This window comes from Panthera onca, chromosome B2 (assembly GCF_046562875.1).
Source record: "Panthera onca isolate mPanOnc1 chromosome B2, mPanOnc1 haplotype 2, whole genome shotgun sequence".
Lineage (NCBI taxonomy): Eukaryota > Metazoa > Chordata > Mammalia > Carnivora > Felidae > Panthera > Panthera onca.
In genome coordinates this window covers 50480424-50506178 of record NC_138343.1, presented here as the reverse complement: position 1 = coordinate 50506178, position 25755 = coordinate 50480424, and the positions used below count along the sequence as shown (strand labels likewise).

At 43.0% G+C, this 25755-nt stretch overlaps 1 protein-coding gene across 1 annotated transcript in view; it reads left to right on the top strand.

Moving 5' to 3' along the window:
* Positions 1 to 20446: 20446 nt before the first annotated feature.
* ELOVL5 (ELOVL fatty acid elongase 5) overlaps positions 20447 to 25755 on the top strand; it is a 34504-nt gene continuing 29195 nt past the window's right edge. The window contains exon 1 of the mRNA XM_081795748.1: positions 20447 to 20773. The gene's annotated coding sequence lies outside the window, so the exon portion shown is untranslated. The remainder of the gene's footprint in view (positions 20774 to 25755) is intronic.

The following is a 25755-nucleotide window of genomic DNA, read 5'->3' as shown; positions in this document are numbered from 1 at the left end:
CCTGGAGCCTGTTTCAGATCCTCTGTCCCCCCCCACCCCCACCCCCCTGTCTGCCCCTCCCCTGCTTGCATTCTGTCTCTCAAAAATAAATAATGCTTAAAAAAGAAAAAGAGATTAAGGTCTCAATTGCATAAATAGAGCTTTGTAGATGTTCATTTTATTTTTTTATTTATCCTGTTTGCTATTTATGCATTATAGTATTTGGGCTTTTGGGTTGGCTGTCTTTTGGAATAGTTTTTAAAATAGGTGGTTTCTTCTTTTGTTCATGCCTGTTTGATACTACTTTTTGTTGCTCTTGTTGTTAACTGTTGATTTTGGGCAGTGCTTTTGCTTTAATAAAAATTTGCTGCATCCTGTCCCACTTCTCCATCTTGTTCTGTTTACCCATTTAACCTTAATAATTTCATGTGTTAAAGGTTTCTCTAGCCTTTTTTGTGTAATGTCTGATCATGTAGAGCTCTAGTTTGGGAACTAGTAAACCCTACGTGTGCCTCCTTTATTTTACTCTAGCGGATTCTTTCAAAATGTTTATCATCTCCAGTTCTATGTTGTCTACATTGGGTGCATATTGAGCTGCACTATTTCTATATACCAAGATTTTCTAAGGGATATATTTTGCACTGACCAATGTAATAGTCACTAATAGCCACAGGTAGTTATTGAGCACTTGAAATATCGCTAGGGCAACTGAGTAACTGAGTTTTTCCCTTAATTAATTTACATTCAGCCGCGTGGGGCTCCTGTCCCTCTTATTGGGCAGTGCAGCTCCAGGGATGTCTGGATGTTTCTTTTTAATGACCCATGCCTGGCTCATTCCTGACCTCAGTTTCTTGCAGGCTCATCTATTCATTTTTACAACCCTTTTTGTATATTTTACCAATTTTAGAGCAGTTAAGTTTCACTATCTGTAGACTGCCTTATCACTGGAGAGGGAATTAGAGGGAGTATTGGAGCTGAAGAAATGGAGGCTGTTGATGTTGGCTGCTTTTTATGAGGTGTTGAGATGCTTCTAGATGAGATTTAAGGGGAAAAGAAAGTTAAGGGAAGGATTTTTAGGCTGGGAAGGGGTGAACGGATCTGTCAGCAGAAAAAGGGAATTTAAAGGTAAAAGGAAATGAAAGTTGGGGCACCTGGGTGGCTCATTCGGTTAAACATCCAACTGTTGATTTCGGCTCATATCATGATCTCGGTTCATGGGATCGAGCCCTGCATCACGCTCTTGTGCTGACAGCACAGAGCCCGCTTGGTATTCTGTCTCCCTGTCTCTCTGCCCCTCACCCACTCTCACTCTTTCTCTTTCAAAATAAATAAACATGAAAAAAAATGAGAGTTGAATAAATTCTTGAAAGAGGCAGAAAAGGATCCAGATTGCAAGTAGGAGGAAGGAGAGCCACTCTTTATGAATTTGAAGGTAAAGAATGATTTTTTTTTAAGTATTTGAATTTTTTTGAAATTCACATAATATTAACCATTTTAAAGTGGACAATTCAGTGGTGTTTAGTTGAACCACAATGTTGTGCTCCGTCACTTTTTTTTCTAATTTTTTTTTTTTAATGTTTGTTTATATTTGAAGGAGAGAGACAGAGTGGGAGCAGGGGAGGGACAGATAGAGAGGGAGACACAGAATGCAAGGCAGGCTGCAGGCTCTGAGCTGTCAGCACAGAGCCTGATGCAGGGCTCAAATTCGAAGATTTTCGAATGAAATCTCGAAGATCATGACTTGAGCCAAAGTCAGAAGCTTAACTGACTGAGCCACCTAGGCGCTCCTGTGCTCCATCACTTCTGATTTCAGAACATTGTTATCCACCCCCAAAGGAGACCCTGTGCCCAATAGTGGTCACTCTGTTCTCCCCGCCCTGCAGCCTCTGAGCAACAGCTTATCTTTTTATCTTTCTGGATTTGCCTGTTCTGCATATTGAAGTCTAATCCTACAATATGTAACCTTTTGTGGGTGGCTCAATCAGTTAAGCATCTGACTCTTGGCTTGGGGCAAAATCTTAACGATTGTGACATTGAGCCCCATGATAGGCACTGCACTTGGCATGGAGCCTGCTTGGGATTCTCTCCCTCCATCTCCCTCTGCCCCTTCCCTGCTTGTGTGCTCTCAGTCATGCATGCTCTCTCTCAAAACAAAACAAAAACAAAAAACCCTTAAAAAAATGTGACTTTTTGTACCTGGCCTCTTTGATTTAGCATAATGTTTTTGAGGTTCATCCAGGTAGCAGCATGTAAAAAGTGACATGACTTAAAGAGAAGGAGTTTTGGGGTGCCTGGGTGGCTCAATCGGTTGAGCATCCGACTTCGGCTCAGGTCATGATCTTGTGGTTTGTGAGTTCCAGCCCCGCGCCGGGCTTTGTGCTGACAGCTCAGGGCCTGGAGCCTGCTTCGGATTCTGTGTCTCTGTCTCTCTCTGCCCATCCCCTGTTTGTGCTCTGTCTCTCAAAAATAAGCAAATAAATGTAAAAAAAATTTTTTTTAAAAAGAAGTGTTTAACATTTAAAAAAAAAATGGAGTTTTAAGGAGGTCATCTTGGCATCCCTGAGTCTCAGCAAAACCATCAGTTCATCCAGTTGGAGTTACCTAGAATTAAGGCTCCACAGAGATAGATGAGGATCAAGAGCATTTATGGAGTGGCCGACCATGAGGTCCAGTCTGAGCAGAGAAATGCATTCCCAGGGGCCAGAGCAGGGGAGGTGGGGAGCCGAGGTCTGAATTTCCTGATGCTAATAACCAGGAGCAAAATGACTGCCATGGGGGAAATGGGAAGGAGTGGATAGGAAGGAACTTGCTTTAAGAGGGAACGGAATGTCCTGTTTCAAAATAGGGTAAATTTAGGGTCACAAGTTAGAGAATAGATGTGGAAATAGGAGCCCATGTAAAGTGGGGGTTAATGTCGTGTGTTTGTCACTCAGGGTCCCCCAGGACTGCTCACTGCGGCAAGCAGGTGGGCAGACCCAAGTTTCTAAGGAGGCAAGTAAGGTGGAAGGCCTCCTGGGTGGTGACGCAGAGCCTGCTGCTGTCAGGTCTGCTCACTCAGCTGGAAGCAGGGTGGTAGGAAGCGGACCTAGAGTTTCTTTGTGCTTCCTCTGATGAAGTCGAGTCAGCCATTCTGGTTGGTGCTGAGATTAGTGATGGAGGCCAGTGGTGTTGACAGCAAGTCTGCATTCCTGACTGTCTACAGAATAAAGTTTTAAGGACTTACTGGCTTTACAGGACCTTCCCCCATTTTGTCCCGAGTCTGCTTTCCAGCCTCACGACCCAGCACACCACCCATTCCGCAGATAGACCATGGGTACCCCCTGTGTCTCAAGCACTGAGCTGTTGGGATCTGGTGTACCAGACCAGGCACAGCCCTCAAGCCTTAGATACTGATTAAATATTCATTTGCATTTGGGGTGTGATTGGAGAGTAAACTGAAGGACCTAACCTAGCCTGGGGCTTTGAGGGAGGAGTCAGGGAAGATTTCTCTGGGGTAACTGATCTTTAATAGGAGGGTTGCAGACTAAATAAAGGGAAGTAGGAAGTGGGGCAGGCAGACAACGGTATTTCCATGCGCAGGATCTGCCAGAGTAAAGGCTGCAGTGGAGAAGAGAGAAGGAAGCAGGTGTGGTTGGGGTGCAGAGTGAAGGAGGGGAGGGCAGAAGCTGAGCTGGAAGCCGGGGTGAGCCAGTGCATGAAGAGGGCACTCATAAGCTAAGTGAGCGATTGTACGTTACATCCAAGATCAAGGGACATAGTTGCATCCAAGATGGAGCAGGAGTGGCCTGATCAACTTTGCTGGTTTAAAAAGAATACTGTGGTGCATTGCGGAGATGGATGGGCAGGGATGGGACTGGGTGCCTGGAATCCCGCTGGGGTCCATGTGAAACACAATGGTGCCCTGGTCTGGAATTGTTGCACAGATGGGAAGCGGATGTGATAAGGATAGCAGGAGATGGTACCAGCAGGTGAGGAGATGACTCAAGTGCTCTGCTACCCTGCCCCTTCTTCCTACTCTAACTTTTCATGTCTCCATACCCCTTTTGGTGCTGTGCCTTCAGCTTGAAGTACCCATCAACACTTGACCTCCTGGGCCTTCCACCTTGTAAAACCCTTCATAACCTGGTCACATACCACCTGTGTGTAGGCTTCCCCTGTGTCCTGTTTAGAAGCAGTCTACTTCACAAATATTTAAGGGGCTGTCACATGTTTCAAAGTGCTTTAACTCGTTGCTGACTTGATCTTCTAGTGAAGGCGGAGTGTTGTCACCTGCATGTCAATTATTCAAGCTGCTTGATCAAGTTGAGGTAAAATCTGAAACATTCCTCAGGCCCGCCCAGTATTGTAGTTCTTCCCACAGTATGGCAGCCTGTTTATCCCTCCACCCCTTGGTATTTAGAATACCCTTCCCTCATTCCTTGTCCTGCCCACACCTACTAATCCTGTGTCAGGTGAAGCCATTGCTCTGGGCTCTCTTCATGTCCCAACACCAGATCTCTCTCTCTCTTCTTACCACAGCCCTCACCTCTTTGGCTCTCCTCTTACTGGTTACTTTTGTGGTGTTGACTTTCCATGTATATGTAATCCCAGTTATGGTAGATAATTACAGACTCTTTCAAAGTTTTCTCCACCCAAAAGAGTACCTGTAAATAGTTGGCATGTGCAAGTATTTACACATGGCTTCTAGTCCTAATAAATTCCTACAAGTGATAGATAAGATATGGGCACTTCAAAAAATCAGCATTTGGATATAAATATCATACATTTGGCTTGTGACATGGTAATGGGTAGCCTAGAATTTGTGTTTCAGATGATTAATGCCCAAATGATTCTACTTGCTGTTTCTTTCCATAAATTATTTTGTGCTGGGATAGAACATCTAAACATGTGAGAAGTTGGTCAGTAGTAAATTGAGTGGGAAACAGATGGAATTTTGGAAGTTGGAAACTGACCTTCCTGAAAGAACTTAACTATGGGATAGGATTTTCACATTAGAAAGTAGACCTGGAGGGTGGGGCAAAATTGGGAGACTTTAACACAGTGCTCTCCTGCCTTTATTCAGGCTGTGTGGAATAGGGTTATCCATGTCTGACAAAATCCTTGTCTTCAGGTGGATTTGTGCTCCCAGCCATTGAAGAGAGGTAGGATGTTACTTATGCAACATCCCCATGGGCCTGTTCTTTCATATGTCAAACCTATGCAAATACTTGTATTTTCTTTGTAGATAAATTTTGATTATTATTAAGAGGGAGAGTTTACATGAGCAGGGGTGGAGCAGAGAGAGAGACAGACAGACAGACAGAGAGAATCCCAAGCAGGCTCTAGGCTCCTACCTGTCAGCACAGAGCCCAAACAGGGGACTCAAACTCACGAACTGTGAGATTACGACCTGAGTGGAAGTCAGACACTCACCCGACTGAGCCACCTAGGTTCCTCCCCCACTCATGCTCTGCCTCTCTCTCTCTCTCAAAAATAAACAAACATTAAAAAAAAAAAAAAAAAAATTAAAGAGCTCAAGTTGTAGAAGCAGGCGGCCAGGGTTTGAATCCCATAAACCAGGCACAGGCTCAGTGGTAGTGTGCAGTAACTTCTAGTGTGTAAGCCTCCATTTTCTTTTCTGTAAAGTGAGGAAATAACCCTTTACAGGGTTACTGAGAAAATTAAATAGTGCATGTGAAATGCGTGATATGATGCTTAGCAGTACTAAGTGTTCAGTGTTAGTTACAATTATGATTATCATTGTTGTGTTTTCTATTTTTAATGATGTTACCATCCCCAAGCCAGGGACTCTCTAAAGGAAGAATATTATGGTTTCATAATGAAATCCTCTTAACTCATTAGTGAGGCATTACAATCTAGAATGATGGGAGATTTGTTTGATGCTGGAACAAATTAGGCCAGAGTTAATGCCATTTCATCCTATTAGACCTTGGATAGCTTATCCTAGGGCCTGCCTGACATTTTGCTGATCAAGTTTTCCTCTCATTGTGACTTAATTCTTGGATTGTGTGCCTCTTGTCGTCATGAGGATTTTTGTGACCCAAGTAGCAGGTGGTTCATTTCTAAATTGAAGCTGTTGGGTCTTATGCCACTTATTTATTCTGGATGTGGTGACTGAGCTAAAAAGTGTGGGCAAGAGAGAGGACTCTTTGGGGTTTTTCATTTGCGTCCTGTGAAATGTGTATGAAATTCTCTGTGAGCAAGTCAAAATATTTTTCTAATTGCCTAATCAGTTCCTCCCTCATGGATTGAGAAAAATCAGGCTGTTTCATGATACTTTATTGACAACACTAGTAATGACATAAACTGAATTTGGCTGTTTCTGCTACTGATTAGCAAAAAATGACCTATCTTCCGCAAAATGTTATGTACACAGTTAAAAAACCCAACTGGTAGTCTTCTTACTTTGAGTTATTAAATTCATGAAACATTTGGGTGGGTTTTTTTGCTTCTTTTTAACATTTGCTTATTTTAAAGCTACTTTAATGACCCTCTCTTACTAGAATCAAATTTACTGTTGTTTTATAGGGCTCCTTTGTGGTTGGGTTATAGATAAAATTTTTAAAAAGAATAGTCCATGTGCCTAGACAAAATAGAAACTCAACAAATGCTTTATCCTTTTTTGTTAATTTTTTTTTTGAAATTTACATCCAAATTAGTTAGCATATAGTGCAACAATGATTTCAGGAATAGATTCCTTAGTGCCCCTTTTAGCCCCATTTAGCCCATCCCCCTTCCCACAACCCCTCCAGTAACCCTCAGTTTGTTCTCCATATTTATGTCTCTTCTGTTTTGTCCCCCTCCATGTTTTTATATTTTTGTTTACCTTCCCTTATGTTCATCTGTTTTGTCTCTTAAAGTCCTCATATGAGTGAAGTCATATGATTTTTGTCTTTCTCTAATTTCACTTAGCATAATACCCTCTAGTTCCATCCATGTAGTTACAAATGGCAAGATTTCATTCTTTTTGATTGCCGAGTAATACTCCATTGTATGTATATGTGTGTGTGTGTGTGTGTGTGTGTGTGTGTGTGTGTGTGTGTGTGTGTATACACCACATCTTCTTTATCCATTCATCCATCGATGGACATTTGGGCTCTTTCCATACTTTGGCTATTGTGGATAGTGCTGCTATAAACATGGGGGTGCATGTGTCCCTTCGAAACAGCACACCTGTATCCCTTGGATAAATACCTAGTAGTGCAATTGGTGGGTCGTAAGGTAGTTCTATTTTTAGTTTTTTGAGGAACCTCCATACTGTTTCCCAGAGTGGCTACACCAGCTTGCATTCCCATAACTATGCTTTTTAAAATCCATGCTTGTTGTAGCTAAAGTTTAGCATGCAGAAATGTTCATTGCAGTGTTATTTTAAAAGAGTAAAACTTAGGGGTGCCTGGGTGGCTTAGTGGGTTAAACATCTGACTCTTGATTTCAGCTCAGATCGTGATCTCATGGTTTGCGAGTTTAAGCCCTGAGTCCCATGTTGGGCTCTAGGTTTACAGCACAGAGCCTGCTTGGCATATCTTGTCTCCCTCTCTCTCCCCCTCCCCTGGTGGGGGGAGCACAGGCACATTCTCTCTTTGTTTCTCGCTCTCTCTTGCTCTCTCACAAAAATGAACAGACTTAAAAAAAAAAAAAAAAGGTTGGGGACCACCTGGGTGGTTCAGTTCATTAAGCAGCCAAATCTTGACTTTAGCTCAGGTCATGATCTCATGGATGATGAGTTTGAGCCCCATGTCGGGCTCTGGGCTCACAATGCAGAGCCTGCTTGGGATTCTCTCTCTCTGCCCCTCTCCCCACTTGTGTGCACTCTCTCTCTCTCTCAAAATAAATAAACGTTAGAAAAAAAGAATAGTAAAAATTGAAAACAGATTAAATGACTAATAATAGAGGAATAATTAAAGCATTTATAGAAGTCTTGTTCCAGAACTCAAATTAGGTTCCTGAGGAAAATGATTGCTACAGTGTTGAAATGCAAGATTATAAGTATGGGCTTTTTTATTTTCTACTTATTTAAAAAAAATTTTTTTTAATGTTTATTTTGAGAGAGAGAGTGCTAGCAGGGGAGGGGCAGAGAGAGAGAGGGAGAGAGAGAGAGAGAGAAAGAATCCTAAGGAGGCTCCCTGGCAGCACAGAGCCTGACACAGGGCTGGAACCCACTAACTGTGAGATCGTGACCTGAGCCGAAATCAAGAGGCAGATCCTTAACCGACTGAACCACCCAGACACCCCTAGAATGGGCTTTCTTAAAGTACAGAAAAAAGTAGAAGAAATAGATTCGTATTTTAAATATTTATATGTACATTATAGAATATTAGCATAGCTCCTTGCTAAATGTTTTACATGAATCATCTCATCTGAAAGTATGATTTTTATTCCTAGTTGAAGGGAATATCCCAGATGAGACTGAGGCTTTCAGAAGTTAACTTGTGCACCATCACTCTAATAAATGGTAGAAGGGAAATATGGATTCTGCTACATTCTTCGTTGCTTTTACTTTTTTTTTTTAATTTTTTAATGTTTATTTTTGAGAGAGAGGGAGAGACTGTGTGAACAGGGGAAGGCAGAAAGTGAGGGAGACACAGAATCTGAAGCAGGCTCCAGGCTCTGAGCTGTCAGCACAGAGCCTGATGCGGGGCTTGAACTCAAGAACTGCGAGATCATGACCTGAGCTGAAGTCAGATGCTTAACTAACTGAGCCACCCAGGTGCCCCTGTTTTTACTTTAAAATGATACAAAACAAACAAACAAACAAAAAACTCTTTGCTTTTCCAAATTTCCTGCAGTAAATGTCTCTTTTATTTTTATTGTAACATTGGAGGGGCAGTAGGTGTGGTAGTTAAGAGAGCAGGCCCTGGAGTTGGCCTGGATAAGTGGCTCAGCTGCTCTCTGCCTCAGTGTACTTATCTGTGCAAAGGGGATGTGTGAAAGAGTGATAGGAGAATTAAGTGAAATCATCCTTGGAAATTTATAGCAGAAAAACTACTGACTCATTGTAGGGACTGAGTATTAGTTGCTGTTACAATCATTATGATCCTCAAAGAAATGGATTTGAAAATAAGAAAAAAATCACTTGAAATGGTGGGCTGGTTAGGTTCTCAGTGGTTATTAGCTTCGCATGGAGAGATGTTAATGTGATAGGAGAGTGGCTTGAGAAGCCACCTTGTAGCAGTGATTAGCAGACCATTTAGTAAAGGGAAATAGCAGCTTGCTAAAGAATTCAGCCTTGAGAAGTGTGTTGTAATTCACGTAGTAACATAGCGGGCTTAATGTCGTTTTTTTGGACAAGGGTGCGTGAATCCTTAAATAAAGGTATGGCGTAGGTCCCAGCATAAGCTTGAACTTCTTGTACTTAACGTCATGAACTCAGTGCACAGCTCATCTTCTAAATGTCTTCCCTGGAAGAGAACATGTCAGTGTAGTGAATTTTCAGTAATTTGCACCCCAGTAATTCAACAGGCACATCTGAAACTGTATCATCGATCTGTGATTAACTAGACTAGTAGTAGAGCAGTACATTTCTAGATGGCCAGAACTTTCCCTGCTCCTTTCTTCCAGCCTGCTTGCCCCAGTAATCCCTGACTCCTTTGAGTAGCAGCACCCCATCCAGGGTGCAGAGTGGGAAGCCAGAGCTTGGACTCCTTCTTCTCCCTCACTTGGCCCGCCCCTGGACATCTCTTCCCTCTGGCACCTGCATTCCCTCCCTGACATGGCCTTAGAGAGTCTTCTGTCCATGGCAGTAGTCTTCTAAGTGATGTGACCTTCATCTCCCCTTCTTTACAGCCTCCTGCACACCACCACTCCTGCTGTCCCTCCCCAGCTTAAAACACTAGAGCCATTACCTGCTCTCCAGCATTTTTCACCCCTCTCCCCTCTATCCCATCCTCCACTGGCAAGCCTTAACCCAAGCATTACTCTGTGAAGCCTCACCTGACCCACTTGTCCCTACGTAAAATTGTTCTTTTTTTACTCTCCCATTTCCCCCTGTACATCCTTTGTCAAGGCACCTCTGTCACTTTATTACAGTTATTTATCACTTCTCTCTCCCTTGCTAGACTCTGACCTCTCTGGAGGCAGAGTTATTGTCTTGTGGATTTCTCTGTCGTGATGCATTCAGTGTATGTTTGATGGATGTTTGCTGCTGATAATAACAGAGCTGCGATGAATTGAGGGACTGTGCATTGTGCCAGGTGTTTTATATAATCTCATTTAATTCTCCCAACAACCCCATGAGGTATAAGCATTATTTTGCACATGTTTATAGATCAGGAAACTGAGGTCTATACAAGGTAGCAGCTTTCCAAGCCTTTTATGTTACAGTGTTGTGTCAGAGCACAGGATTATAATTCAGTTTATAAATATTACAGATTATATTTTCTTACAGAAATATTGAGACTCTGTAGTCCTACAGGTGCCATTTCACTATCAGGTGATGTAGGGCCGATCTGGAGATCTATCAACCGCTTACAGATAGGGTTCTTAATTTGGCGACAGGGGGTCCCCTAGGATTTAGAAGACTCTAAATGGTAGTTTTATCATTTGGAGAGAGAGAGGAGGTCTCTTTTGCTTTAGTCAAATTTTTACAATTGGTGTGGGATCCCCAAAAGGTTAATAACTACTGATATAGCATTATTTCTATAGAAAATAGAATTTTCCAAAGACCAGAAGATTAGTTTACAAGTTAACATCTGGAACATAGCCTTTTCTTTCACCAAGATTATGTGTTTTGATAACTTAGATGAATAAAAATGACTCACCTCAGATATCAGGTGTTTTGTTGTTGTTTTTTTTTAAGTATTTGTTTTTGGAGAACCTGGGTGGCTTAGTCAGTTAAGTGTCCTGACTCTTGATTTCAGCTCAGATCATGATCTTGTGGTGGAATCGAGCCCCGTTTCAGGCTCTGCGCTGGGTGTGATATCTGCTTAACATTCTCTCTCTCCCTCCTCTCCCTTTGCCTCTCCCTTGCTCTCGCTGTCTCTCTCTCAAAAAAAAAAAAAAAAAAAAAAGCCCTAATGAGAATTACTGTTTTACAGTGTCTAAAGAAAACTAAGCTACCTAGGTGCCTTGTTAGATCTTAAATGGCAAGTTGCCTCTCTGGTATGGACTGAATGTGTGTATCCCTCCCCACCAAATTCATATGTTGAAGTTTTAACACCACCCCCCAGCCTGTCACCCCATCCCTACCCCCAGTGATTTGGTGTTTGGAGGTGAGGCCTTTGGGAGGTAATTAGGGTTAGGGGAGGTCATGAGGATGCCCATGATAGGATTAGTACCCTTCTAAGAAGAGACCAGAGTGCTGTGTCCCCCACTTTGTGAGGAGACTGTTGGAAGGTGCCTGGCTGTCTGCAAGCCAGGAGGAGAGCACTCAACAGGAACTTTATCTGCTGGCACCTTATTTTGGATGTCTCAGCCTCCAGAACTGTGAGAAATAAATGGCCGTTATTGAAACCACCCGTCTGTGGGATTTTATTATAGCAGCCTGAGCTAGAACCCTCTCCCTTCCCTTCTCCTAGATGGTGCCCTGTATTGTTCTTGTCTGTGAAAAAAAATCACTGGAAAAAACCATAGTACATTTGTAAACATGTCACTGCTTCTGTAGTCACATTAATTTTCTTCAAGTAACTGTTTTCCTTTGATTCTTCATAGGAAAATGTGATAGCTTTTCCAGATCAAAGCAGGATATTAAGTATCATTTTATATGTATCGCCCCCTCCCACCACCACCACTAACTAAATGTTCTTGCCTTTCAGAGATGGGGGGGCTGTTAAGCTGTTTTGCTGATTTGTGCTAAATTTGTGTTTTGAAGTGAACTGACAAACATGGATTCCAAAGCTAGATTTCTGAGCTTATGGGAAAGGACCGTGTTCTCTTGTCTCTACCACCTACCGTAATCCCGTAAACATATCTAGTATTCAGTAAAGGCACGTTGTTAAACAATAATATATGCCATTCTGCAACCTAAATTCTTTGCCTAAAATTTTCACCTGATCGACATCTCCCAGAAAGAATTTTTGATAAGTTCTGTGCACAAATAGGTGTTTGTTTTTTCCTCCTTAACTATGTTCTTAATTTTCATTTGGGGACTTGTTAGTGTCTCTCTCTTGGTGTTCTGGCTGTAGGTGAGCACCTAATTGACTCCATGTTAATTTGATCGCTGGCTTCCCTTTTTTTCATTTTGTTACAGCAAAAAATGGCTTTTATGACAGCTCAGAGTTGAATATTGGTACTTGGGGAGAATTGAAGGGGAAGTCTTGTTATTAACCAGTCAGAATATCCAGTTACGTTAATATGACTTGCTAAAATGCTTGCATTTCCACTAAAATGTAATCACCTTAGGGCCCAATTCTCAGCACTTCATCTTTAATGGTTGTCAAGGGGGGGGTTAAACACAGTGGTGCACCTGTTGAAAGTAGCACTTGGTGAAAAGAAGCAAAGCATTGCTAGGAAGAGATGGAGATTTGTCAGAGAATTTCCAGAGAGCTGCAGAAGAGGTCATCTCAGCCTTTTCTGGAAAGCTGTCCTCCGGAGAGCCTCTACGGATCACACGTGTGACCACTGCATGCAGCTCACCCCACCGAAGCACAAAAGCATGTCACAAAGGACTCCTTCATGTTATAAAAGTGCTTCTTTACCACTTTTCCTTCTCAGTGCATTGACACGAAAATGACCCAAAAGGTAGACGAAACCACAGTTTTGATCTTTCATAGTGCAATAAACCTTTTATTAATATCTTTCATTATCATAAAACATCTAGAATCTGACAGCTCACAGCGATTGCTATCTAAAGTTTTCTGCATTCCATTTATGAGGATGGAAAGTTGCAAGGAAACGACAGGTTGCAGGAACTTATTTAAACTATAGAGGCATAGTGTATTTACAGGTTTATCCCAATTCTCCATGCCTGCTCATCTGCAGTCCAGTAAAACGGGATTCGGCATTCATCATTCAGACTCTGAAACACTCAGATCACAAAATGCCTCAGAATTGTGAGAGATTAAATTTTATTTAGGAAGATTTTATTAGTTTTTGGTTGTTGTTTAAGCTCGACACCCACCGTGGGGCTTGAACTCATGACCCTGAGATCAAGGGTCACATGCTGTACTCGCTGAGCCAGCTGAGTACCCCTAGGTAGATTTTATTTGATATATTTAGTCATTTTCTTATGCTATGAATACTGGCCCATGTAAGCTGTATGATCCCTCGAAGTGAATCAGAACATGAGGCTGATCCAAAAAGTATTCCCGGGGCACCTGGGTGGCTCAGTCAGTTGAATGTCCTGATTTGGGCCCAGGTCATGATCTTGGGGTTCGTGAGTTGGAGCCCCGCATCGACCTCCCTGCTGTCAGCCTGTCAGCACAGAACCTACTTCGGATCCTCTCTCCACCACCCCCCCGCCCCTTCCCCATTTGCACTCTCCCAAAAAATAAGTAAAATATTTTTTAAAAAAAGTATTCCCCATTGCCTGGGTAGTCTGGATATAAATAAGCATTTACTGAGAAGTTCTGTTAGACTGTGAAAATAAAACTTAAGGTAAAATACCAGTATTTAGGTCAAGGGTTAATCTTTCATAAATGGAATCATATTTCACACAGTTCTTTCCCAGCACAAACCTTCCTTTACTATTAACAGATGTTAGAAGGTCAGAGCCGTGTGTCATTGGATTGGGGAGGGGTTGTAGGGAATGGTGTTTTGAGTTGTTTTTTTTTAATCACAAAGCTTAGTCTTATTTATTGGTTTGTTTTCCTCACTTTTGTGGATCTTTCTTTTTTTAATTAAACTTTATTTTGAGATTATTCTAGATCCCCAAGCAGTTGTAAGAAATAATGAAAGATCCCAAGTACCCTTTTCCCAGTTTCCCTGCGGAACTGTAGTCTCGTGTCACAAGCAGGATACTGACATTGTCACAGTCAATATACAGACTTCTAGCCACATCTGCTTGTCTCCTGCCTTTGCACCATCTCTAACCCCAGGCAGCCGCTCATCTCTTCTTCACCTCTGTAAGTTTGTCATTTCAAAATTATCATGTACATGGATTGGCATTTTTCACTCAGCATAATTCTCTGGAACTTCATCTAGGTTGTTAATGTGTATCACTAGAGTGCTCTTTTTTTTTTTTTTTAAACTGCTGAGTAATGTTCATGGTATGATTTTTTCCAGTTTGGGGCTATTATGAATAAAGCTGTGATCAGGTATAGGTTTTTGTGTGAACATAGGTTTTCATTTCTCTAAATGCCTGGTAATCTAGAAATGGGCTTGAGATATAGAAAGGTTTGTGGTTTTTATTTTCATAGGGGACATTTCAAAATATATTTTGCAGGTCATGAGCTGACAAAATTATAGTTTTAAAATATACTTAAAACAAAATCAACTGCAGGGTGATCTGCAAAGAGCCCAAGATGTGAATATAGTAATCAACTCTTCTCAGTGTGCCTGTGACTTTCCTGGGTCTTTTTTCCCCACTTACTTTGTATCTCAGGAAACCCTGGAATTCCAATAACCAGGACAGTAGGCCACCCCTAGTTATAAAACCTACAGAGAGGCAACTGGGTGGCCCCATCAGTTGGACATCCGACTTCGGCTCAGGTCATGATCTCACGGTTTGTGAGTTTGAGCCCAGCGTCAGGCTTTGTGCTGACAGCTCGGAGCCTGGAGCCTGCTTCATATTCTGTGTCTCCCTCTCTCTCTGTCCCTCCCCTGCTCATGTTCTCTCTCTCCCTCCCTCAGTCTCCCCCTCCCGCCCCCCCCCCCCCCGCCCCGCTCTCAAAAATAAGTAAACGTTAAAAAAAATTTTTTTTAAACCTGCAGATAAGTAAATGACTGTTGTTTGACCAAGTTACCTAAACTCTGAACTTTTAGTTTCCTCATCTAAAAAATAAGGATAATTCCTTACTGAGTCTTTGAAAAGCTGGGTATGCAGTTAATCAAAAAAAGTTAGCTTCCTTGTCTGTTAAGCCTCAGGCTAGTAACAAAAGTATTATGTTGTTTTCATAACCCAATTCTATACTTTAGATAACAAACCTTTTCATTTTCTTAGCAGTGCCAACTCAATCAGGATGAGGGGAGCATTTATTCTTAAGGGCTGTCCTGACAGTTGGTGCCTTGATCATGTGTCAATAAGCAACAGGAATGCTAACAAGGGAGAAAGGAGAGTAGATATGGAAGAACCTCCCCTCCCAACCCCACTGACCTGTTAGTTTCTAAGCGTTGCTTGCATCTGTTGCTGAGTAACAAATTATTGTGAAGTTTAACAGCTGAAGCCAGCAATCCTTTGTCTCCCTCAGTCTGTGGGGTTCAGGAATCCCACAGAGGCTTAGCCCAGTGGTTCTGGCTCAGGGTGTTTCAAGCAGCTAAAGGTGTGCTGCCCCCATCTGAAGCCACCTGGGGCCAGAGGTCTGCTGCCAGACTCACTCAGGTGGTCATCAGCAGAGGGCCTCAGTTCTTGCCATGCTGGCCTCCCCCATAGGACTGCTCACAGCATGTAGCTGGCTCTTTCCAGGGCTAGTGATCTGAAAAAGAGACAGAGAAACACAGGGACTGACAATTATGGAAGTTATGGTGATTTTAAAAGCCTAATCCAAGAAGGGTCATGCCATCCCTTTTGCTGTTTTCTGTTGGTCGTGCACAGAACCCTTGTTCACTGTGGGAGTGGATTGTTTGGGGGTGGACATCTTAAAGGCCGCCCTTTCACAGATACCACATTCACTGTAAGGAACCTTGACCATCTAAATTTGTTTTTTTTTTTAACATTCATTTATTGTATTATTGTTGAGAGACGGAGACAGAGTACGAGCAGGGGAGGGGCAGAGAAAGACACAAAATCCAAAGCAGGCTCCAGGCTCTGAGCTGTCAGCACAGAGCATGACATGGGGCTTGAACCCACAAACCGTAAGATCATGGCCTGAGCCGAAGTCGTATACTTTACCAACTCAGGCACCCAGGAACCTTGACCATCTAATCCAGATAATGAAACCAGTAAGAAATGGCTCCGTTTCGGGGCACCTGGGTGGCTCAGTTGGTTAAGTGTCTGACTTCAGCCCAGGTCATGATCTTGCAGTTTATGAGTTCAAGCCCCGCATCAGGCTCTGTGCTGACAGCTCAGAGCCTGGAGCCTGCTTTGGATTCTGTGTCTCCCTCACTCTCTGCCCCTCCACCATTCACGCTCTGTCTCTCTCTCTCTCAAAAATAAACAAACACTTAAAAAAAAAAAAAAAAGAAAGAAAAGGCTCAGTTTAGGACTGATGGTAACAGGGTCCAAGCCAGAGCCTACATACCAGCCAGTGTCTACATTCTAACGGTTGCCCACTTCTTCTCCTTCCAAGGAAGACACACAATTGGCTGTGGCCAAGTAAGTATGTACCATGATTTCTGGTGGTGGCACCCATTCAGTGGCATCCCACATTGTCTAGTCCAATCCAGTTAAACAAGTAGTTACTCAATTCCTTCTGTGTGCCAAGAACACCTGCTGGGGATTGTAGGGAGTGAGAGAGAAGTTTGCTGCCCTCATGGAGCTTTGCATACTTAGCCACCACTGATGCCTGGTTCAGGAGGTGGTGATAGGCATTAGGGCTCTTTCTTACTGACAGACATTCCAGAATGGGGAAAGAGAATTTAGAGTGATTTAATGCATGCTGGTTATATGTGATGTGTACTGTGTAACACAGTGTTTGAAAGATAAGAGAACTGATTTCTAACTTAATGGAGTTTTATTTCAGCTTGAGAGATGAGTTGAAATGATTTTTTGTTGTTGTGTTTTTCTGGTGGGTGGAGTTAGAGCAAACCGGGAATTGTAACAAAATTTGTTACAATGAAAAATAGTTTGTCCTTGAGACCACAGTCCTTGTCTAGACTCTGTTGGTGTAATGCAATATATGGATACTGTCTGGGTGACAGAAGTTGAAGAACTACAGGGGATTTACTAGCGTTCACAAGCCCAATAGATAGATATAGATATAGATATAGATATAGATATATAAAACAGTGGTTCCCAAAGATGGCTGTTCATCTTAATTACCTCAGTAACTTTTCAAAAAGACAAATTTCTCAGTCTCTAGACTATTGAATCAGAATTTCTAAGAGTGGGTGCCAGACATTTCTAGGGGTGGGACCATAGCGTTGTATTTTTTAAAGCTCCTAGGTGATTCTCAGATGCACACGAATTTGAGAACTCTGATAAGAAACTAAAAGGCAAGAAGGCATTCATTCACTCATTCATTCATGGTTTCAACCAGTAATCAGCCATCTGTCGGGCATTGATCCAGGAGGCTCTTTGGAGATAACAAATGGGAACATCAGAAGGTTGCCCTTGAAGAGCTTAACGCTTAATTAGGATTGTGAACAAATGAACAGATAATTACAGTATAACTGATAATCACATCATTTAAAATATAAGCCTATAATTTTATCACTGATTGAGATATAGTGGAAGTGGTGATGGGCACATGAAAAGGAGGCAAGGAGGATTTTGCTGCTCTCTTTTCCATCATCTTCCCATCTAGGGAAGATGTCTGGGGCCTCTGTTACTAAGCATCATAGGTGAGGTTTTTTAACTTGATGATGTTGTTTAAAAGAAAGTTAATCGGGGTGCTTGGGTGGCTCAGTCAGTTAAGTGTCCCACTCACGAGTTCGAGCCCCACTTTTGGCTCTGCGCTGACAGCACAGAGCCTACTTGGGATTCTCTCTCTGACACTCCCCTGCACTTGTTCTTGTGAATGTGTGTTCTCTCTCTCTCTCTGTCTCTCAAAAATAAATAAATTTTTGAAAAAAACAAAAGTTAATTATCTCATGGATATGAACTCAGACAATCTTTATACATATTGTCACCATCCTTTTAATAAGCATATGAAAATGCTTCTGTGAAAGTTTACATGGGCTGTGTTAAGAGCAATAGATCATAGCGTAGGAAAACTGGCTTCACATTTTGTCTCCACCCAAGCCCTGTGACCTTTGTCAACTCAGCTACCTCTCCAGTTGTAATAAATGAATAAATTCATAGGGCATCTTCCACATGCTAGTTGCTGGGAATACAAAAAAGGCGTCTCAGATACAGACGGCCTTTCACTCTGTACTGAAGATGGTATGAACTCCAATCTTCTCTTCCACTCACAGAGGAGTCTATGACAACATCCCCTTTACATTCCGGAGAGATTTACCTAGAGTCTCTTAAAAATCTCCATATTCATAAGTGTCATTATGGCATGTGATCCGTCCAAAATATAGAATATCAGAGCTGTGAGCGGTGGATATGAGCATGTTTTGTTGCCCATGACCTTTGTGGGGAATTCCGATTATGACTTAGCAAAACTTTCATAAATACTGAGTGTGAAGTTGGCCAATGCCAAAGGCTTTTGTAATGATGATAATAACACATATATATGCAACATGTATTGTGTGCCATGCACTCACTATTCCAAGTATTTGACATGTATTGATTTATTTAATCGTATGAGGAATGTACTGTAATTATATTTATTTTACAAAGGCATGCGTGAAAGGGTGAGTCCCTTGCCCAAGCTCACATGGCTAGTAAATGGTGGAGCAGGGATTTGAACCCAGGTTGTGTGACTCCAGAGCATGTGCTCCTAACCACTGCTTCCCCAAAATGATTGACTCACACCATCTAGTACTATGCGTTTCAAGAAGATAGGGTCACGTCTGTATTGGTCACTGTTGCTTCAGTGTGCTGTGTGGCACATGGTAGGCATTTGTTAACTCAGATGACTGGTAGAGTGAAGAGCAGTCCTGTGAGAATTTTTGGGAGTGCAAAAATAAAACCAGTCACGGGGTTGACCCAATCCCTGCACTTGATCTTTTTTGCCTTGGTCTCTCACTTGCAGCCTTATGGGGATTAATTATTTATTGTTAGCAAGACCGTGAGAGCAGAATTCTGAGCCATCTGCAGCCATCTGGCCTTCATCCACCTGCAAGGAGTATTCTCTGTGTACATTAGCATGGTCTTTTTCCCAATGACCGTGTGCTTCACCCAAGTAGAAGTCATCACCAGTTCTTAATTTTGGTGTTAAGTGAGGATGAAGTTGTCATCTTTAAGGTAATAGAATTCTACAAGAGTAATTTTTTTTTTCCAGTGAACCCCTCTCCAAACACTTGTTGGGTAAATGGGTTGGTTTGTGGGGGCCCTTTCCTCCCCCTCCTGAGGACTGGGGGGGGGGGGGGACTTTGAACTTGGTGGCACAGTCTTTTCTTTAGCTATAGATAAGAATTCCCCTAGAGAAAAGTTGGAAGGTTATGTTACTCTCCCTCTTCACACTGCTGAAAAATGTATCTACATCTGAATTCTCAGATTGAGTATATTTTTGTATTGCCTTCCAAAATTAGAAAAACCCATCTCTCTCTCTGAAGAAATTCCTTCTGCTGTTTAAGGGTGTGTGTGTTAATCATTGTGGTATTTTGTTATTGTTTGTTTCACACCTTATGAGGAGAACATCTGTGTCAGAGCTCCACATCCCTAGCACGGAAGAGCTCTTCTCTGGGGAACACCTTCTACAACTAGGACTTAGTCCGTGTTTTAGGAAGCTGTTATTGTGGGTTAGTGTGTGCCACTGCTTGATGCTGTCTTCCCTCTGTTTTATTTTGTAATAGAAGGTTTATCTCCTCATTTAGGTATCACCAATACATAATCATTGCACACATAGAACAAACTGGCGTACTTGCCCTTTGAGGGATGTGGGCTTTACCTGAGGAAGTGCAGAGTATGTTCCGTAATACCTGGAAACATAAGTATCCAAGTTGAAGTTTGCTGTTTGCTAAATGAGTTGTCAAGACAGCAAAGCTGTAAGAGGTCAATGGGAGAGCCTTTGTAACACCTGATCTGGGCCTTAGAGAGGGGTTGGAAGTGAAGACCAGGGAGAGCAGAGAGAAAGACCCATAGATGATTGATTCACTGGAGGGCAAAGCCACCAGAGTGACTCTGCTCCTTTGGAAGACTGTCCTTCTCCCACAGTGGCGAAAATAGTACCTCTTAAGTAACTGGTGGCAACCAAGGATGGGGAGATGGGCACTTCTCTTTTAACCTGTCTGATCTTACCCATGTACTAAGGAAACCTGATTATTGCAATATTTAAAATCCACCCCTCCCCAAATTAAACATACCAGAATGAAGCTGTTCAGCTTTCTTTAGCCATGTGGCTAACCTGAAGCAGTCCTTTGTAGTGCATATCAGCGCCCGAATTTGGCAGTTATTTATCTGAAGCTCCAAATAGAACTGTGTTTTCTGTACATGTATGATAAGACACATGCTTGTGTCAGAGCGTTAACAAGAGTTTCATATTTTATATTTTAATGTTAACATTTCTGAGCAAGGTATGGCTCATGTTCCTCCTCTCATTCTGGACCTGATTTTCTCCAACCTAGAGAAACCTTTTTACGTTCCGGAAACAATGTTGTGACTACCAAATTAAAGCACTATTTGATTTTTCGTGTTATTGGCAGCCAACCTGAAGAATGTTCCCATGCCTGCTTAATGCACGTTGACTGTTAAAGAGATGAATGGGTAGGAGAAGAAAAAACTGAGGGAAATTTCATCCTGAACCCTTACAGCTCATCAGCTCCAATGACTCATTTTTAGATGAACTGTGACAATTCAAAAAATAAATACAACAGGATATGATGGAAGTTATGCTAAACAGTAGTTAAACGTCTGCAGTAAACACATTTTTAAGCCAAAAACAATGTGACTCGAATGATACCACAGGAAAAGGAGTTTTCACAGCAAGCTGCCTGCTACCATTGCCTTAGCAGCAAGAAAAGCCAAGACTTGACTCTGAAGATTTTTCCTGCTGTGAGTTTAGGAAATTAACTTTCTTTACTATCATCATTTTTTTAAAAACCTTGTCTTTTAAGACCAATTTGCCCTAAGATCTTAGTACTTTACAGTTGGTGATCAGCCTTCCCGCTTCCTCCTGCTCCAGAGGTAAACAGCCAACATGATTCATGTTTGCATTCTCTCTCTCTTTTTTTTTTTTTTTTTTTTTTTTTTTAACATTGATTTATTTTTCAGAGAGCACGAGCAGGGGAGAGGCAGAGAGAGGGAGACACAGAATCTGAAGCAGGCTCCAGGCTCCAAGCTGTTAGCACAGAGCCCAGCACAGGGCTCGAACTCACAAGCTGTGAGACCATGACCTGAGCCGAAGTTAGCTGCCTAACCAACCAAGCCACCCAGGCGCCCCAGCGTTTGCATTCTTATCAAAACCAAAAGCTCATCTTGAGAACTGTGATGGAAGCAACTTTCTACACTGTCTCTCATTTACCCCAGCACCCTTTTGTTGTCACACACACCTCCATTCTGTCACATTTTGTTGCCCCTCTTGGGACCAAATAGAGAGAGGGGCACACTGATTTGCTTAAAGCTTATTTTGATGTCTTTTTTTTTTTTTTTTTCCCAAACAGGCCTCTAGCAAATTCTTTGATAATAGATCAAAGAGAACACTAATGCTTATTTAAACTCATGCAGGTGATTCACCTGGGCATAACCCCCTTATGGAGGGAGCTGACAGGTGGATTTTCCACATAAGCAGGGCTCTCTTTGGAGGATGCCGTTTTTGCCTTTTTTTTTTTGTTCTGCTTTCGTCAGTACGTCCAGGTTTCTGCATTTTGTGCAGTGGTAGTTCCGATGTTTTCTCTTACATTCAGGCCTGAGGCTCACCTCAGTCCTAAAACTCTTAGTATATGTGGCAGAAACTTGCACCAGGACACAGAGTTAATACTTGATTCAGATGCAGGTATGCTAAACTCTCTCACACCCTCTTATAATCTAGTAATTTATGGAAAGTGACCAGCCTTGATTAATCAGTTTCCTTAGTGAGATCCTTACAGTGAGGCACAGTTATAATACAGTTGCATTGTTACCAAAGACATTCCAGAATTTGATAGTAGGAAGTGGCTTTCAACTCAGGGTGTCTTTTGGAAAATGTGCATAAAAGAGGAATAATTTAAAATCTAATTTACCTGCCTCTGTTTCCTACCCTTATCCCATTTTTATTGAACTTATTTTCTGTGTGTGGCCTATGAACTGGTGAACACTTTGAATACTGTTTAGATTGGAATTTATTTTTAACAGATCCTGTTCCTCCCTATCGTGACCTGTAATTCTGGGAAGCCTTGTAGTTTGAGTGGGCATCAGAGACTTAGGGTTACAGAGGATGGGGAAGCGATGCTTGGCTTGATTTCAGTATGATCGGGTTCCTGAGAGGTGCTGACCATGCCCTTTTCCTGTCTGTGTGGGGAACCAGCCAGACCAAAGAATGGCTTATTCTTTTGCTTCATTTAGGACCCAAGCTCCTCTTCCATGGGCCCAGTGCCTGGGCTTGGCCCCTGGTAGTACAATTGTACGGAACAGCTGTGTTCCCACTTGGCCCAGCTTGCCCAAGCTGCTGGTAGGATGATTCAGGTTATTGAGAAGTGATGTCTCTGGCCCGTGGGTGGCTTGGATGACAGGGGACAAGCCGCAGACCTGGCAGTACGTTTGGATGTCTTGTGCAAAGTGGGTCATGCCATTCCCAGGATTCCAGATCACTAGCAAAGTGTCAGGGGTTTTGCAGGGCCCTTTGCCCCTCCTGTTCCTTTAGAAAAGTGCAAGACTGTCGAGGTGGGCCCACAGGCCACTCAGCAAGTGCCCAATTCACCCAGCAGGGTGCACCAGCCCAGCCTGGCAGTGAAGAATTCATTTGCTGAGACCTTTTGTACTGTTCCCGTGGCACGGCAGATAGGCTCAGCAAGGGAGATGAGGAGAAAAAGGGCATGGTGCTGGCAGGCAGGCTGCAGCCAGGAGGATGAGGGGACGGTGGCAGCAAGAGCAATTAAGGTTTGGCATCTTCTGTTCTCCGCCTTTGGGGCACATGCTCTCTGCAAGTTGTGCCATGTGGTTGCTTTCTGTGGACCAGCACTGAGTGAGCTCCGGGTGCCAGGCGTGGAGTGGGGGACAGAAGGCCTCCTTCACTGCTGTCATCCACTACCCCTGGCCTAGCCTGGGGCCTCTGAGCATGCCAGGCACCTGCTGGCCTTGGAGCCATTGCATCCTCCTGTCACTCTAACTGGAATGCCCTGTGCTTTGGTGCTCTGTCCACCCGGGTGCCTGCCTGCTCTCTTGTCACTTTCTCTAACTACGTTTTCCAAAGTAGTTCGTGCTCCATGGTCCTACCCCCTTTCCCCTGCTATATGATGTCCTTGCTGATAGTCACTCTACATAACAGATTATCTGTACATGTGTATGCGTGTGTGTGTGTGTGTGTGTATTTCTCCGTCAGCCTGGAATTCTGTCTTGTTCCCTGTTCCATCCCTCAGGGCCTTCATGCCCGGCATGTAGTAGGCGCTTGGTAAGTGGACGGTGTGGGTGAGAAAAGTGACTATATGGTGCCGGGGGATGCTGGATGCGTGGTTGGCTGGACAGAACCGGAGCTTACGCTGAGTCAACAATGAAAGTAAACCTTGGGCGACTGTCTCTTGGTAACCTGTGAAAATAACAAACAACCGTGTCTACGGTATGTGTCCGGCTGTGGGCGTGGTGGGGGAGAGTTTGGGGGAAACATTTAAAACGTCAAGAGTCCAGCCCAGAATTGGGCCTGTGGTTCACAGTCAGGACTCTGCTGACTGAGGACCTGTGTGCCAGGCGCCTCCTCTGCCCTTCCTTTCTCCCCCTTCACTGTAGACGTTTCAGGAGTAATGCACCACTCTCTTGTTACTCCCCATGTGTGTCCTTTCAGAGAGGTTTGGCTGGCTGCTTCGTATGTTCCTAAATTTGACTGGGAGAAGTTCTGCCAACCTAAGACAAGAATTCCCAAGCTAAGAAGAAATGCAGTCTAAGAACAGATGTGCTGTTTGTGAGAAAATCACCTCTTGTGTGTGCTTTTTTAAGGACGTTTCATCTTAGAAAGACAGAAGAGTGCTCCTGTGCCTGCCAGCTTCTGAGGGGTTTCTGTGCAGCATGGGTTTAGCCTGGGATTACTCAGGACAGATGGCTTGTGACAGAATTCTTTAATATCTCCAAATACTAAATTTCACAGTTTCTTCTGGTAACCTGCTGCTGGCTTCCATATTCTTGGACTGAAACTTTACCTTATGTTTAGTCAAGCTGCTTTTCTGTTGCTGTGACAGTAGCCTGGATTGTCACATTGAACTATGTGCTAGGCATTGGTCTTAGGACGATAGGTCATTCTACCATTTTCTCCAAGACCGCTGATGTCCCCACCCCACCCCCCACCCCCCACCCCCCACCCCCTACCCCCTACCCCCTACCCCCTACCCCCTGCCAACCCCTTCCCACGGATCTGTTTCCAATCGTTTTTAACGTTTTTTCCTTCTTCCTTCTTATGTTGTTCTTGTATCCTTATGTTTAAAAAGGGTGGGGTGTGCCTGGGTGGCTCAGTGTCCGACTTTGGCTCAGGTCATGATCTTGCAGTCCATGAGTTCAAGCCCCACATCAGGCTCTGTGCTGACAGCTTGGAGCCTGGATCCTGCTTCAGATTCTGTGTCTCCTTCTCTCTCTGCCCCTCTCCCACTCATGCTCTGTCTGTCTGTCTCTCTCTCTCTCTCAAAAAATAAACATTAAAAAAGAAAAAGTGGCTCCAGCCCCTCTGAAAGTCCTCTTGGTTAAAATTTAGAATTATTCCCTTATTGCTTTTGTCAGGTAGTTTCCTAATGTTAGATCCCAGAATACTGTTACTTGAGTGTTATCTTCATGGCTTGCTATTAAGTATGCAACTTGTTTTAGTATGCATTATTCTAACATCTACTCATTTGCTACATGAGCTTTGGTCTTGGTTTATAGCATCTGGCTTCTTCCTGCACCACGAATGTCTAGTTTGTTCTGGGTGTCTAGGTATGCTCCTTTGTGTCTGTTCCTATCCCTCGTACATAGTAAGTGCTTGATAATTTGTGTATCTGATTAGTACGTTCATTTTAGCCTTGTCTTCCCTGTTCAGACAATGCCTCACACTGACCAGCTCCTCTCTCATGTGATGTTATCAACGTACCCACCTTCCATTGCTGTCCCCATAGGGGGTGTTAGGACTTGAAGGGGACATTGTGGGTGGGTTTCATGATGACTGGGGGCTCACTGATAGTATTGAGTACACAGGGATCAGGGATGGAAGGCCAGCAGTGCCCCTCCTGAGAAGTGCCAATGGCCACAGATGGTTGGCAGTATTCATTATGGAGTTGAACCTATTGCAGACATACAGTAGGAGACCTTTATTGAGGGCTCACTACATGCCTGGCACTGCTCTCAAGGTCTTACGTATATTAAGTCATTTGATTTTCTTAACCTTTGAGACAATTACTTTACATTTCCCCCCATTTTATAGATAGGAGGTTAAATAACTTGTCCAAAGTTACATTGCTAATAGGTGGAAAAATGGGTTTCAAACCCAAGCTGTGTGATGAAGAGCCCAGCACTGGGCCACCTAATCACCTGCTAACCTATTACACCTCTATACCTGCTCTCAGCCCCTTTGTGTTTAATACCTGAGTTTTATATGTGTAATGAGCTCCATTATAAGCTATATACCCATTAAGTAATAGCCGGATGTAGATTTCAAACTGTTGTGGAAGAGGTGGGTTTGTCCCCAGTAGGCAGCTTATCCATCAGTAATTCATCCAGTAGTCATGGTGTTCACCACCTCGTTCCTCCTTGTGCTTGTTTGCTCTGATCGGAGGCAAAGGGGACGGTCCACAGTCCATCACAGTTGAAGCTAACTGTATTAGAGTGATTTTGGTTACACAAAAACATGATGTTTGTCTTCTAAAACTTACGTATTTTAGATGATT